Genomic DNA, 17013 nt, shown 5'->3' on the forward strand with positions numbered 1-17013 from the left:
TAACGAAACGAGAAATTAACAATAAAAATAAATAGCGTCATATTCCATTACAATGCACCTTTTTATTTACATAAATTCACTATATTATTAAAATTATTAAATATGTGCTCAGTTGCTCGTGTTTGATCAAATATTCTATTTACAGTAATTTTAACTGGAGAGATATTGGTATCATATGAATACAATTTACAAGATAGTGTAGGAAAGGGAAAAGGAGAGAAACTGAAAGAAAACCAGCTTTCCAGACGCTTCATCAAATTGGATGCATTAAGGTCCTCTCTACTCATTTGAAATAAAATGAATGCTTTCCCGGTGTCTGTCCTAGAGCGTGAGCTTATCACATCGCGAATTGAGCTCAGATCTCCGGCGTTTACTGGGATGATACTGCTCCTCTGTTCATTTGAAATACAATGAATGTCTTCCCGGTGTATGTCATAGAGCGCGAGCTTATTAGTAGAGAGCGGAATTCAGGCAAAAACCTATTTATTTCCTTGATACATACAGGCTTGAGATTTAATATTTACATTTTTCATGGAAATATAAATATAAATGAAAGGGTTTTATAAAAATGCCTATTTCGACTTTAGTGCCTATTTTCAAGTTTTTTTTTAATGTTTGTATCTTTTTCGTAACTACTTACTGTTTTTCTTAACATTCTGTACCATTTACATTCCAAGACGGATAACAACTCCTTCCTAGCAGTGAACAACACAATAGAAAAGTACCTCCGGGCCATTCTTTCCCATTCTTACAATCTTTCAATCCTAAAATTCCAACTTTCAGTTTGCCTGGTTAGCGTAGTCGGTATAGCGCTGATCGTCTGTGCTCGAGGTTGCGTGTTCGATCCCGGCCTAAGTCAATGGCATTTAAGTGTGCTTAATTGCGACAGGTTCATGTCAGTAGATTTACTGGCATGTAAAAGAACTCCTGCGGGACAAGTTATTATTATTATTAATAGTATTATTATTATTATTATTATTATTATTATTATTATTATTATTATTATTATAGGGCGGCCGGGTAGCTCAGTTGGTAGAGCAGCTGGCTACGGACTGGAAGGTCCGGGGTTCGGTCCCAGGTGGTGACAGGATTTTTTCTCGTTGCCAAACTTCCAGAACGGCCCGAGGTTCACTCAGCCTCCTGTAAAATTGAGTACCGGGTCTTTCCCGGGGGTAAAAGGCGGTCAGAGCGTGGTGCCGACAACACCACCTCATTCTAGTGCCGAGGTCATAGAAAGCATGGGGCTCTACCTCCATTCCCCCTCAAGTGCCTTCATGGCATGTCACGGGGATACCTTTACCTTTACCTTTTATTATTATTATTATTATTATTATTATTATTATTATTATTATTATTATTATGGGTACTGATCGTCTACTGTGAAGCAAACTATGGAAATGTGATTGGTAAATGAAAAACACTAACTTAAAGAAAGAATGTCTTCATTTTGTGTGTGCATATGTACCCTTGTAAAATGTGAAATGTATGGAAGTTTCTTTTAATCCTAGAATTTTGCATTAAATAAATGTTTAATCTCATATTAGTATCCCTTTTTAACAAAAAAACCTAGTTTTTATTTTACTGGGACTAAATAAAGAAGTTTAAGAGCCTATTTTAGACGCCTAAAATACCACTTTTTAGGTCCTAAAATTCCGCTCCGTACTTATTACACCACGAATTTAGGTCAGATCTCCGGCGTTTATTGGGATGATACTGGTCTTGATCAAGATAAGAGAATGAGAGCTTTTCTGTATTTATCCTGTTTCTCTCAACCTTAACATAGGCACCGTGCATGGGTCTCAAAATCGTACTGGTGGCGCCGCGCAGTGTCTCAATTCCTAATTAACTACAGGCTCGCAGTCATTCACTAGTCATGTGTGATATAGAAATTACATGCGGCTTTCTGCCGATAAAAAGTTGTAATATTAGTAAGAAAGGGGTTCATTGATTCATAGTGTTCTGCCCAAGGGCAGGTCTTTCACTTGCAAACCCAGCAATCTCCAGTCTTTAATTATTTTATAGACTCAGTGGAAAGTTCAGTACTGCTAGAGGAGTGTAAAAATGTAACTACAAAGTTCCTGAAATAGCCTATCAGTAAAGTCGTTTGGCATTTAAATCAGATTTCAGACCAGTGAATGAGGGTGAACAGTCATATTACGAAAACACTGATATACTTATATTTGATGTCATGACGTGTGTAATATTTGTGTGTATAATGTCTCTATAAATTACGTATTTTAATGTGATTTAATTATAAAAGTAGTCTTAATTACACTTCCTGAATAATGGGCGACTGCAAATTCTCTAAAACATAACACATAATGAACAATATCATCAACATACTACCTCTGATTGAGGTTCTGGCTGATATGTAAATCTGTTATCAGGCTGTACATCTCACTTGACGATATGACGTGTCAGAGGAAGAACAATATTGTTTGTATGCATATGAAGTCTGACTAGTGTAATTTGTAACTAATCGGCGATATATGCAATGGAAGGGAAAAGGAACTGGCCACTCTACCCCATGATATTCTGGCCTAGTTGCCTCATAAGTGGTGCCTTGTTGGTATCGCTTGTGAGGTTCAGACTTCTCTTTGGACAGTTGAATAAACAACAAGATGATCAACATGCGGAAGCAGTTCAATTGATAGTTTGTGTAAAATGTTATACTGTATATTTTAATTCGCTGAATGCACCTTTCAACATGAATTCGAACACTGGCAACGCTGTAAGTAGTTTCGACTTCTTCAGCTGTTACTTTACTATCGTGCAGATACGGTAATAACAATTATCCCTTTATCGGAGAGGTTTGTTATTATTCCGGGAAAACCTGACTTCATCACCACCTTCTAATAAAGTCAATAATCCGCAATCAGTTGTTATGAATGTGTCACTCGATCTGCCTCAATAGCATTTAGATTTGAAGGCCACCATCTGATCCACATTGGGTAACTGTTCCACTTCTGAACAATTAATTGCCACTCTACATTTTTCAATATTGCAGACATTGTTTCCTGAATACCTTCTCTGCTAGGCCAAAACCCAAAATTACAGTAACCATTGTGGATGCCAACAACATTAAAGTGGCGGTAAAAATACATTATAATTATAATTGTACGATTAACTCAGAACATCACCCTCATAGCAGAATACGACAATCCAGTTTTCATTTTAATTGGAAAATATGATTAGACGATTTTCTTTACTAAGCTTTCTTTTGGACAGAATTTTTCGAAAGGTTTCGATGTGAAATTCACTAATAAAAATGGCAAGATGGTCTACATCTTGGGGCGTTTCGACTATCTATGGTAGCTATTTTTGGGTTAAATGATAGAATTATAAATATTTCTTATGATTCTACGGGTATGATTATGTTTCAATTGACAGCAATTTTAACAATATATTCGAAACCACAAATGTCACTCCCATTAAGTCTGGTAGTTCTGTCTCATGTTTTATTGTAGAATAATTTCGGAAACCTTGCATTTCATTAAACATATCATCTGTTCCTGAACGCTTGTCATAACATTTCTTATGTGACTTCAGTTCGGCATGTAATGGAATAGACACTTGAGTAGACAATTCACACAATTAAATTGTGAAAGAAAATACAAAATCACTAAGAATGGTTTTATTTACTTCTGCCTGTATGGTTACTTCATTTTTCGAAATAACACTTGTTGAACATACGTCTTCCATAAAACTTAAATTTTCATCTTTTCTTCTTCTTTATGCGTCTCTTTCGTACCTTAACGGAGCTAGTTGAGATGAGGCAGTCTTTTTCTTGTAATCTTTTATAAAAATACTGGGAGCGGTATGCTAGTTTTGGGGATGTTCTGATCTCGTTCCCAATAAAATGAATACCGCAAATTCTTGCTGCGGGTGTTGGTTTCCAAGGTGAACCATCAGCACTTGAAATCAAGAATTAAATATCGATATGACTACATTAAATTTAAAAATAAGTATATTATTATTTATTGTTGGTAATATTATACATAATATATATATGTAAAGAACTCAGTAATTATGTACTATTTGAAATTTAAATTATAAATTCCTGTCGTTGATAACTTAATGGTTATTTATAAACATAATACTATATACATTCTATTTTTTATATTAGGCCTAGTATATAATAATACTATGATTACAAGCAGTGTAGCCTTATTTACTTTCGTCTGCGTACTGCATGGATCCACAATTAGCATCGTTACGCTTCAGTTTTCTGTTTTGGAAATGAATAAAAACAATATCGGTTGGTGTGTTCCTATAAGCATTACTACACTCAAGAACACAGCAATTTGCATTACCTTTCCGCTTTTTAGGTTCATCCATATTTCTAATCATTTAACCTGAGATGTTAAGTATATTCATACGCTTCAAGCACAACTCTATCGCTGCTGTCCCGCAGTTAGTAACAACAGTCGCCACCAGAGGAGCTTGCACGGTGCCTATAGGCCTACTTCATTCAACAGACATTCCCCAGGTTACCGCATATTTCCCCTTATTTCATACAATAAAAATAGTGACAGTCTTTCGAATTTCAGTGACAGCAGGTGCAGATGGCTAAACAGATATAATTTACTCTCTGTAAAGTCCACGACCGTTCACAGCTTGGAACAACAGTATGTTTTACCGTGAAACGAACGGGCCCGGGTTCAAGTCCTGGTTAAGTTTTTCCTAAGGCTTTCCCTGAACCAATTTAAATACAACTGCTGGCTAACTTTCGACATTGAACATCGAACCCATTTCTCCATCACTCTCTTTCATCATTATCTCTGTTTCCTTCCCATATTTCGGACTTGCTCTGATGTAGAGTCGGCTGCGGGCCGCCACTGAACTTGGACCACGTGGTATGTGTCATTAGTTGCTGGTGGTAGTGCTATGTACCGTGGGCTCTGCCCTAGCTCATGGGACTGTGGTTGAGTGACTGCGATGATGCTTACGTGGAGAGGTAAAGGGATTCTGTAGGTGTAGGGGAGTTCGGAAGCGGCCCGCAGGGGAATCTGTAGCGCGGGGGCCCTTAGGAAATGTATACCATTTCATTCCGGGTAGTACAATAGGCCCACCCGAGCGGCCTACGTGCGAGGGCAGTCTCCAATCCATGCACCTCCCCTCAAGGGGAATAATAGAAAACCCACGACCTGCGAAACACGTCGGGAACGATAAGAAGAGACGTGAGTGTTCATATGGATTTTTTCAATGTGATAATGACTAGTAGGGAAATGCCTCACATATTTATATTTTATTTCTGAGGTTACAGATCCACCTGCATAAGTCAATCATATCATCCCTTCTTCACGAGGAGATCAGAGCGTACAATGATTCTTGTGATCGGGGTACGGAAGGAGTTTACGAGAGAAAAGGACAATGTACCGATCTTTGCGTGTGGGGTACTTAATATCTCGAGGTAGAAAGAGTCATAGTGGCGTATCATGATTCTATAAGAGTAAAAACAATCAAGTAACGGCAGCATGAAAAGTTGTTTGCACATTTTGCTTCAGATCTACTAAAAATTCTATTTCTCCTACAAATTTTGTACTACATGCATGAATTTTTGTGAGAGTTTTTTTAATGTGTGTGTAAAAAACTTTTTGTCTAAGTGACACAGTTTTTAAAATATTAATTTGTTTTTGAAACAGTTGCTAATTTTTTTTACGGTTTTTTAAATGTTTTTTTACTGTTTTTAGGATTGACAATACAAAAATATATATTTTTTAAATATTTTTAAGTGAAACTAATGGAAAACCTGGATAGTAAGTTTCGTTTGGAAGTGTTTAAAAGTTGTAAAAATTAAATTTCAGGCAAAAATGTGAAAATTTGTAGGAGACATAGCGATTTTTAAAAAGACATTTAATTTTACAAAAATGTTAATAACTCACACATTTTTAAACCAAATTTGTTATACAGCATAATAATTGCAGAATTTGAGACTTCTAGTTTGATTAGTTTAGAAAATTGAAATTTCCCCTCATACCTTTAATCATATTTTATTTTATTTTACCTGAGAGCAGAGTTAAGGTCTTGAGACCTTTTCTTTCACGTAACCAGGTCTAAAATTAATACAAATACATTAGTAATAATAATAATAATAATAATAATAATAATAATAATAATAACAATAACAATAACAATAATAATAATAATAATAATAATAATAATAATAATAATAATAGATACGTTATAAAATACTATTAGTCCTATTGAAAATTATCTAGGTTACCAGTTAAGCTGAATACATTAGAACTGTAAAGACAATTAAAATTATCATACATGAAGGGTTCAGAGCAATAGTGGGCCAAGCGTCATTTGTTAAAAAACGAAGAAAGCAAGGGTTAAAGTGAATATCATACTTTAATGAAGATTGACATATAATTTAGTTTTAATGTGCATACCTTACATTACTTGCTGTATGTTTCCATTGAATTATGGTAATAACTTCATTTTAACCCTTGTTTTCTACGGTTTTAGTAAATGGCGCTTGACCCACTATGGATCTGAACCCTTCATATGGCCATGAATAATTCTTTCTATGATGTGAAAGTTAGTTACCCCCTGTGATGCCTTTCGTTTTAGTTGAAGTAGCTTTTCAATTGTTTATTTTACGACGCTTTATCAACTGCGATGGTTATCTAGCTTCTAGAGTGAAATGAAAATGATAATATCAGCGAAATGACTCTAGAGTTCAGCGCACATTTTCTCTTATTTTGTGGAAAAACCGCAGGAAAACATCAACCAAGTAACATGTCCCAACCAGGATTTGAATCCGGACCCGCTTGTTTCACGGTCAGACTGTCAGACATGCTAACCGTTACTCCACAGCGGTGGACTCATTGAAGTATTAGCTACATCAGAATCCATATCACAGGAGTTCCTCACCTCTGGTTGCCCGTTTAATGTCAGGTTCTGAAAGTGAAATGTGAACATTTTGACACCAAAAATTAAAAAGTCAAAACATAGAGCAATAAAGCGAAAGAAAGAATTAATAATACAGCCGTAGGTCAGTTTCTCCATTTTCTGTAGAAATTACACAGCTTGCCAACTTACTGTGTTATCGACTCAAAGAACAACACGATTGTGCTCTTTGTTTATCAACTATTGAGGACATGTTGCGGCATTTGGAAGTTAGCCATGTTCTTTTATATCGTCTGTGCTAATTGGCACAAGAGCAATGACTATGACAGAATCACTCCCAACTCGTGGGCCCATAACATTTGAATCAGAACTTGCAGTGGCACGGGCAGTTCTATATTTTGAATTGACATCATTTCACCTAAAACAGTTCTATCACAAAGTGTCAGTTACTACATTCTGTTTTTATCAGTTATTAATCGTAATGAAGTGATGCTCAGCAATCTAATCTTTTTTTTTATCCCTTTGAATGTTCAATTTAGAATCAAATAAGTACGCATATTTACTCACGGCTATCAATTTTACTTCATCACAATTAATATAACTCAATAAGACAGGAATAGACTATGTGCCGGCATCGGGTTTCCCCTTCTCCCTTCCTCACCTTCATCATCATCCTCACCCATTCCCTACACTACACTTACACGAACACTTATCATATATTCACCTTAGTACACGACATAACTCTTCACAGGTACACATCATGCATAACGTGACCCGCCGAAGTGGTGTGCAATTTTAAAATGGGTCACAGTTCTGCCATCTATTCGCAGTATGCGGAACCCGTATCTCGGAAAGTGAAATGGGTAGGCATTAGACACACACACATATAAAAAATTATCCAGTTTGGAATATGTTAGAAGGTGGGACAAACGCACACTTATTAGATCTTAATAAAAATTAATCACATAATCTATAAATATTATGAAGAAGGGGCAGAGATATCCAAAAAGATTGTGGTCTTTGTTTATTAGGAATATAGAAAAGACCCTTGGCTGGCTAGCAGCTGGTTTTCCGAGGGCCGAACCCGGAATGGATCCATGCACTTAGCTTTACAGTCGCCAATTTTGAGCCCTGTGTGTGTGCGTGTGTGTGTGTGTGTGTGTATATATATATATATATATATATATATATATATATATCGTCGTTGTTCCTGCAATAACTCCTATGTGACATATTCATCGATTTTCAGATTTTTGCTCTATTAAATAACTTAAATAGTGATACAGCAAATAATAAAATCTATATGTAATTAATTTTTTTTGTTTCGAAAATGTAAGAATTCACAGTCTCCTGTATACGGCTGCCTTAGGATGATAAATGTGTTTTTTCTTCCTACTGAAAAATTGTATATTTTGCACATAGGAGTTATTGCAGGAACAACGACGATATATATGCAATAATTGTTTCAGACTGACAGCTGGCCAGGGTGACATTGTGAATCCAATGGTGACAGGCAGGCCATCCTATCTGAGCCCTGACAGAGCCAGATCCAATTCTCAAACGAGTACCGGTACCTAATTAGTCCCAGGGCCCACAGTCCAAGTCTTTTCTATATCAGCATCGAAAACCCGTGCTACTCCTAAGACTTCACCTCACTTTTTAGTCTGTTTTTAACTATTAGAGATGACAGAAGACATGAGGGAGAGAATAACTTGCTCATAATTTTCAATTTATAATTTTAATATTAATTATTTTTTCTGTTAAAATTTTTGGTGGAGATTGTTGGTGGAATGATAGAGGAAAATAGGATTATCTGAAGAGAAACCACATAGACTACAACGTCTATCACAAATTCCATCATCACTTTGCCGGGAATCGAAGCCAGGCCGCATGGATAGACGACCAGAACACTAGCCCCGAACCATAGAGCGGCTCGATGGTAATGGCGTCATGTTAGTCTCCCATGTCACGAGACATTCGGTACTGAGTGAAGGCTGGTTCACAATAAACCGGGAACGGAAACTAAAACGAGGACGAGAACGGAAATATTGTTAAAATAAATTTATTTAAATGTGAGCATTCACAATTAACTATTGGGAATGCTCACATTTAAATGCATTTATTTTTAAATTATTTCCGTTCTCGTTCACTTGTCGTTTCAGTTCCCGGTTTATTGTGAACCAGCCTTGACACACTAAGTACCGAGTGTTTAGTTCGGTTCCCGGCAGGGAACACGCTTATTAACACAATATTGCATGATCGGCCTAAACTGCGTTATTAGTGATCCATAACCTCACGCGTACTTTTAATCATATAATTTTGATTAATAATAGCGTGTACATAATTATATTTTTATTTCATTATGAATAGGTCTACTGATCTGTGATATAGGAGTTCTTAAAAGTTGTGTTCTTATGTATTTGGGTTGCCAGATTTCCCGATTTTTACGGGATTTCCCGAAATTTAGAGAATTTATGTTTTCATTTTCCACTTCCCAATTTCAGATATAAATTTTTTCCTTTTCAAGTTGAAAAACTTTATAAAAGTTAAATTTCAGCTGTTTTAATTTTGCAGTTTTGGTACAAGAGCTTTTAGCAGTAGGTCCTTAAATATTTGGAAGGAGGATGTTTACTGCAATAAAAAACTGTGCACCACAATCGGAGAAGCCCATGGATACAGTCCTGACTACTGGTTCTAATGCTCCTGTGGAGCGTGTTTTTTCTACGATGAATCACAGGTGTTAAACAGCAGGAAGAGATGCTCCATTGTTTTAATGAAATCAGAATTGTAAATTTATGCCAATTCAAAGATGGACTATCAAAATGTTTATGATGTAATATATGATGTGACACTGTTAAGATATGCTAGATCTTCAGAGAAATATAAGCAATGAAACTATTATTTTGAAAATATTCTTACTTTATGAAAGCATCAATTTTCATGAACATTTAGTCTTTTCACTTAGTAGGACATTCATTGTATGAATAGTTCAACAAATAATGTGATAAATTTAAAATGTCTATAATAACAGTTTCCATAATTTTGGTTAAAAACAGGAATTTTTTCTAATTTTTACAAGACCCATTCAGCAACCTTAGTCTCCATTCACATATTTCCGACATATTTTGATGACATTTCATCAAATGTAAAAATTCTACTTATTTTCGTAATGCTTGTAATAAAATTTTCCTTTACGTTGTCGCTAAGTTTCTGTAGTGTGGAAAGTTATTCATGTATGCTCTGTTTTTATGGTTTCTTTGTGTGTGATTAACACTTCATCATAAAATGTCGGGCTACATATTGGCTGCCTTTACTGTCAAGGAAATACTCCTAGTACTCATTTTTGTTAGAGGCTAAGTGCATCGCAGAACCATTGTCCATGATAATATCAGGAATGGAACCCGCAACCTTCCGGCATGCACCGTAACTTCTTAGTTGCGCGTCTACCGTACGCCCGTAATCTCATTTAGTAAGATTTATTAATTAATAAACTTCGTCTACCTAAGCGCTCATAATAATTATAAATAAAAAGAAAACAGATTAATGTAATACATTAGCACATTATTAAAATAATATGTCTACAAAATTCTCAATAATTCCAAGATTTTGCAACACTTATAAAATATCTGTGATAGCCACTCCTTGCCACAATTTGCAAAAAAGAAACAAAGAAAGAAAGAAAGTTTTATGGATAGCCGTCTTGGCAGCTCAGTTGGCGTACGATGACTGCGGACTAGAGTTCAAATCACAGAGTTGGCGGATCGCTATTTGTGGTGAAAAATGCCAAGGTTGTGAAGGTTTTTCTCTGACTTCTCCCGTTTCTCTCACTTTCATTCCACCAACACAATCCACATTCCCCTTCCATTACTTTCATTATCACTTCGGCTTCGAAAAACAGTGTAGCTACTTGTATTTGTTCGCCGTCGTATCATTCGTCCGCCGTGACAGGTGTTCCTCGTGGTTTTCTAAAAGTTGGTCGATGGCAGTGGTGGTGGATTCTGGAGATGTAAAGAGGAATGTAAGACCCGAATCTCTAGGGTGTGGAACGGCTCAGATAGATCTTTGAGGTACGCAGGCCAAGACCATAAATTACGGTATTCGAACCCAAGCTGGAAAGGAATGGTTGTTGCAACACACACGCTTCGCCGAGTAGGACAGTCAGCACGCGACTCATTTCATAACGGGTACACAAAAAGGCTAGCCTACTTGAGTTGCAGCGCTTAGGAATACTTCCGTTCCGCACAGTAATTGCCTACCTACTGATACCCGAAAGAGACTTGATTTATGTTTACGAGGACACAAGTTTCGATTCAAGACTTTTTGTTTTGTATTTGTTTAAATTCTTGAGTTTTCCGCTTTAACAAAATATTTGGAGCTAATAAATCGATAATAAAATAATTTTTCCTGTTTTCAAGAACTACTTCAGTTTGCATAACATCGTTACAAACATTAACAATTAATCGTGATAATAAGAGGTTGATGCAAACAATATTTATTTCTCTCCAACAGACATTTACCTATACCTTATTTTATTTCAAGGAGTGCAGTTCGGTGTTCAAATAAGCCACCGAACTGCACTCCTTGAAATAAAATAAGGTTTACCTTACAGCACTTTGGTCAATACGGTATATTTTACGTACTAACCTAAATGAAGGGGGTAGGGAAATAGAAAACTCAGTGGATGAATTTCGAGCCCCTAAGATATCACACAGGTAGATTGCTCACCAGATTTCCAGACCATTACCTGGTAGAGAAATTTCGTCTCGCACTAGGTGTCCCCGACCGGGACCAGCCCATGGTCATGAACATTACAAGAGAGTAGTATATTTGACTTGTCATCGCCACCTGATATGGAAATTCTTATGCGACGTATGTATTTTTATGAAATGAGAAAGGAGAAAAGGAAAGCGTGAAAATGAGTATATATATATATATATATATATATATATATATATATATATATATATATATATATATATATATATATATATATTAGTCCCCCTTCAGTGATGGGCACGGATTGTCCTCCCACCCAGGCCGCTCGGTTGGGCATTGTACTACCCGGCATTGAATGATATGCATGCTCTAAGACTTCCTGTGCTACAGATCCCCTACGTTCCGCCTCCGAACTCTCCCTACAGCCTACATGATCCCTTAACCTTTCCGCGTAAAGGCTGGTTCACAATAAACCGGGAACGGAAACGACAACGAGAACGAAAATAATGTTAAAATAAATGTATTTAAATGTGAGCATTCACAATAGTTAACTACATTTATTTTAACAATATTTCCGTTCACGTTCTCGTTGTTTCCGTTCCCGGTTTATTGTGAACCAGCCTTAAGCATCACCGCGGTCCCTCGTCTCCGGTTCCACGAGTTACCACGAACCCAGTGGAGAGCCCACTGTGCATAGTACTACACTACACCAACAACGAATGGCCACATATCCACGAAGTCAAAGTTCGGTGGAGGTCGACTCTATATCGGAGAAAGCCTGAAACCTAGGGAAGAAACGGAGATGATGATGATGATGATGATGATGATGATGATGATGAAAGAGGGAAAGTGTAATTATGATGGCGAAATGAATCCGAGGTCCAACGTTGAAAGTTACCCAGCAATTATGCTTGAATTGGTCAAAGGGATATCTCGGAAATCACCTCAACCAGAGAACATGTCCCATTCAGCATTTGAACCCGGGCTCGCTCGTTTTACGGTCAGACGTGCTAACCGATATTCCACAGCGGTGGATGAAAATGAGTATAAGTGAGATATAATTTGTGAAGTTGAAGAAAATGGAGAGAAAACCTCTCATCGTACTATCTTTTACATAACAATTTTCATTCTAGAGAGTGCTAGGGATCGAGTCCGAGTCGTAAAATATGAAGCCCGCACTTCGGCATTGATACGGCAAGAGAGAGAGAGGATTTTCTTGCATGTGTATCGTCTTGTACTTCACATCTCTTCGTCCTTGTCTCGTACTTTAATTCCTGAATTTTGTAGATGATTTAAAATGTTGAGTTTGAGCTTCTGCTTATCTCTTGAAGCTGCGAATAGTGCGAAGATATGAGTCATTCCGTCAATATTAAGTACACATTTGTCGGCGTTAAAAATAATTAGTGTCGTGTCACTGTAGGAAGCGTCACAGCTATAAGGCGCGTTTTAATGGTAAGCTTACTACTATAAACTGCTTAAAAATGACGTTTCCTAAATAACAAGAGAACTTTTCAAGAAAGTAGTGTCGATAAAGTTTACATATAAAGGGTACACGGAGAAAACAATCAAAGTTACAATTCTCTTAAGGGTCATGTCATCATCTAATTCATTATATTATGAAAAAAATTGTGTCTTTCTTAACAAACTGGTAAAGGAGAATTATCACCACGGATACAGTCATCCTTTCCTGCTTTGTCATTAGGGACAGCAATAAAGTTTGCAGTAATATACATCACCCTTAACCCTTCTGCTACCAAGTTGGGTAACAGGATTACCCCACTGTTGATTTTTCAAAATTATTTTTATTTTTCTCACATTTCTTTTGGAAATTCCACGTATTTGTCCGTTATATATCTACTAAAAATTTTGATTTAAAAATAACGTTAATAATTAATATATGTCTACTAAAAATTTTAAATTAAAAATAACGTTAATAATTAATCTACTTTAAGATGTAATTCACATTATTCTTATGGGGTGATCTTGTTATCCCGTTGGTAAGCTGTATCATGAAAATTTCGGGATATAAAAATCAACTTGTAGCTTAATTTTCTTCATTTTTGAGGTTATCTCCTTCCAAGTTATTTTATTTTGTGTTATTTATAACATTATATTTAATATATATATTTTAAATATTAATATGATCTTTTGTTTCCAATTTTTTTATTTTCTATGTCTGTGTATTATGCTTTTTCTAAAAGTGATTTTATTACAAATATTTATTAGTGGAGTCTTTTTTCCAGATGCTCACTACAATATAGATGGTGTTCAAATATTTTAATTTCAACAAAGAACTACAATTTTGTATTAGGTTTATGTTTGTATTTATTTATTTTTAGAAGTTAAAAAGTTTTTTTAAGAATTTTATTTTATTATAAACAAATGTTTTTGAGATGTTCATGGTTGTATAGGAGTATTATAATATTTAAATTTCAAGAAGTAACTGAAATGATTTCCAATTTATGCTATAGTGCCGGTACTGTAACATTCTTGGCTCGTAAATGTGTTTTCCATAAGGTCAAAAGTATATAGCATTGAGGAGTTTGTCTTGAAATGGAAGAGAAGCAAGTTTAAATTTACTGTAGTGTCACCAGTAACATATCTAAAGTTCATTAATTTTAATTGTATACGTTTTCAACAAAAAGAAACGGAACTTTTGAATTACACTGTATTTTAAAAAAATAGAATGATTAATTTATATTTTTAGATTTTCAGGAAGTCTGTTGTCAATAATACATAAATTGTTATTATTCGAAATGCTTAACAAAGACAGGTGTATGATTTTGATGGGGTAATTGTATTATCCCCCTTAGTAGTAGTACGTTGTGAAAAACCTTGGTACCAGGAGGATTAAGAGAATTGTGACTTTTATTGTTCTTTCCGTGTACCCTTCAGATGTATGCACATTAAAAGTTATGTTGCGGTACTTACTAAAGTTTACGGTCCAAGCTAATGAAACTGAAATAAACCATCTAGAACAGTCCTGGGCATAAGAGGGGAAGTGAAAGAGACGGAGAAACTCCCGCCCATGCCATTTTCGCTTACACAGTAAGGCTCTGTGCATCAGAGATGGATTTTAGGCCTCCAGGGGAGTCGAAAGTTCGTAAAAGCTACGATTCCCTCCTATTACAACCGTCAGTGATCTTCTTATCTGCTCGTACCACACCAAAACATTATTGTCTCAGCCGGGGAAGATGGAGTGGGGAGTTAAAGGGTGGTCTGGAGTACTCGATTGAGTTATTAGCACCCTGGCCTTTTCTAGGATGTTGTTACTGCTTGGACTTCAGTGCAGAATTGAATTGGAATATTTTGACTTATACTACAGATTATTATAAACCAATGAAGAAATGTTATGCATTACTGTTAAATGTTCACGATTTTATAACAATTACCAGAGTAAACTGATTTGCATAAAATATATTTATCAAAGACGAACATTACATTGTATGTTTATATACCATATGAAACTGCCAATAGAGATATTACGCCGGGTGCCAGAAAATTGGATACATTAGATAAAAGACACTCTCTCGTTTCTCAACAAGAGGAGATAGTTGTAGATAATAACATTATTGAATACTTGTCCAAATTAAACTGTTTGGTTATAAATAAATATATATTACTAATTATCGTCTCCAGTCCCGAATTTATATTTAAAAAGAATTGAAAAAAAATCGGTCACATAATCGTTCTGGGAATCCAAAAATCCCAAATCAAGTCTTCACAGAAAATCAAATCTTGGTGCAATTTTGACTCTTGTTGCCCTCAAATTTTAAATTCTAATTTATAATTCTGGAATAGAAATGTTGCTAAAGTGTCTATCAAATTTAATAATAATAATAATAATAATAATAATAATAATAATAATAATAATAATAATAATAATAATAATAATAAAATCATGAGAGCACAAATAATTGAATATTTAGCCATATACATATAACATGTCTACAGAGTCCATATAATATTACGCTGAAATTCTTGTTGCATGCGATCAGTGTGGTGTATTGTTAACGAACGGCTTCAGGAGCCAAATATCAAACCTAGTTGTTGTGAGCAGGAGATATGTAATCTCTTCCTCACTGGGAACCGAAATCAAGTCCTTGGTATTGTAGAAGGAAAGGTTATAACTGAGTCCCAGTAAAGCTCATGCATATGAATAAATCGAATGTCTCTGAATCGATAACAGGTACTTATACAGGGACATCATTTTATTTTTATTCACATTTTTAATATCAACCTGGCTATATATTTGGATTAAAGGTCTAGAACCGGAAACACCGCTTGCTCCCCCTTCCAAGACTGGAGTTCGATGACACTGGCGTAAAATACAAATCACTTTACTAGATATAGGAGGGAAGAAAAGTAGTTCATCCATTTATGTAAACTAGGAAATATCGCAATTTTGATTTTGATCATTTTCATTAGGTTTTTGTTTAATCAAAATACAGTATTGTATTAATACTTAGCGTCTATTCGGACGTATTAATTATGCAGTGTATATTGTACTGTTACAGCACATTAGCGTACAATATAGAGAATGAAATTAAATTGAAAAATAATCATAATATGGATATTTAAACACATTTTTGAAAATGGTGGCCGTTCATTTCGATACAGGCTTCAATTCTTTTGTGCATATATTCGTACGAGTAACTCATGTTGAAATAATTCTATACCTACTCTATAAAAGAGTACCTTACGTACTGTAAATTCAATCTTCACTTCTGCCCTATCCGAAAAGATAAAATTACTCAGAAATGCTATCTACTGTCCGCTCAAGTGGTTTTGTTGCAGGGTCGTAGCAAGGGGGGGAGGGAATCACGTGACAGTTAATTACTTAACGAGGCCCTTTTATTTAAGTTATTTTAAATAGTTGTATAATATTACGTAGACGTCCAATTCCTAACAGAAATTAATGTTTTCAGAAAAGAGCTAAGACAGCCCAGCTACTAGACTTTACAGAGGGGCGAACAGAAGGAGGTGGAGGAAATCGGGATGCGACGTAAGCAAACGGATGACAGTACCTGTGCGAAAATATGATTCAATATTGAAAGCTCTTTCGTCACTGGAAAACGTGAACATTTTTATGGAACGCACTATACTCACTAACTCAGTACTGCATACGCGGCCTCGGCTCTTGTGTAGAGGACGCTTGGAGTTTACTAGTAGAGGGGTGAAGTGAAGTACATTCAAAAACTCAGGTACAATAAAAATTGAAGTAAAAATAAAATGATGTCCCTGTATATAGTTCTTACAGAACTTGACCATGGCGAAAGAGAATGCTAAATTAATGTGAACAACTGAAATGTTATGGTGTATAGCGTTATTAAATTGTATGAGGTGTGTCAGAAATTTCAATTTGCACCAGAATATCAGAAAGTGAGTGAACAATTCTCACCCTGACATTAAACTTTCGATTCTGGTGGAGCACAGTAT

General features: G+C 35.6%; 1 protein-coding gene across 5 annotated transcripts in view; it reads right to left on the reverse strand.

Annotated features, from left to right (window-relative positions):
• The window catches only part of Eaat1 (Excitatory amino acid transporter 1), a 304861-nt gene that overhangs the window by 52119 nt on the left and 235729 nt on the right, over nucleotides 1-17013 (reverse strand). The gene's annotated exons all lie outside the window — the stretch shown is intronic.

Source organism: Periplaneta americana, chromosome 10 (assembly GCF_040183065.1).
Source record: "Periplaneta americana isolate PAMFEO1 chromosome 10, P.americana_PAMFEO1_priV1, whole genome shotgun sequence".
Lineage (NCBI taxonomy): Eukaryota > Metazoa > Arthropoda > Insecta > Blattodea > Blattidae > Periplaneta > Periplaneta americana.